The sequence below is a fragment of the Mus caroli genome, chromosome 14, assembly GCF_900094665.2.
Source record: "Mus caroli chromosome 14, CAROLI_EIJ_v1.1, whole genome shotgun sequence".
Taxonomy (NCBI): Eukaryota; Metazoa; Chordata; class Mammalia; order Rodentia; family Muridae; genus Mus; species Mus caroli.
Window position 1 is genome coordinate 48,434,478 of NC_034583.1, and position 694 is coordinate 48,435,171.

Genomic DNA, 694 nt, shown 5'->3' on the forward strand with positions numbered 1-694 from the left:
GGGGGGGAGGGTATGGGGAACTTTTGGGATAGCATTGGAAATGTAAATGAGGAAAATACCTAATAAAAAATATATATATATATAAAAGAATGCCAAAATTGCTGGGCATGGTGGCATATGCCTTTAATAATAAAAAAAAAAATCATGTTACCATGCTTTTCATTGGGAGTTACCATCTGAATTCAAGAATGAGAGTTTAATGTAAAGTTAAAAAGTGATGTCCATACAGTTTAGTATCTAATTTAATTTTTTAAAAACTTAATGAGAATATATCAAAATCAAGGCATTTAAAATAAATACACTCACTACCCACTCCAGGAATTCATGTCAGCTATACTCACAATATAATATAATAATCAACTCAGAAGTATAATTTCTTTTAAAAACTACTGCTTTTGTCAATATTTTACACATAAATAAATGTTCTGTATTAGAAACAGAAATTCTTCTCTACAAATATCATCTTAAAGGGATTATATCTGCCTAAGTCCACTTTCCACTTGAGTGGCAGAAATGAAGTGGTTGTAATAGAGATCAAGGAATTCACATAGCCTCGAATGTTCACTTCTGTATCCTAAACACAAACACACTACACACTTGTTAGCCTCTGTTTTAAGAAAGGGAGTGTGAGTTTGCATTCTAAGCACGATGTTGGCTTTTCTGGGAAGGGAAGAGGCTAAACTGTATGGAGTAT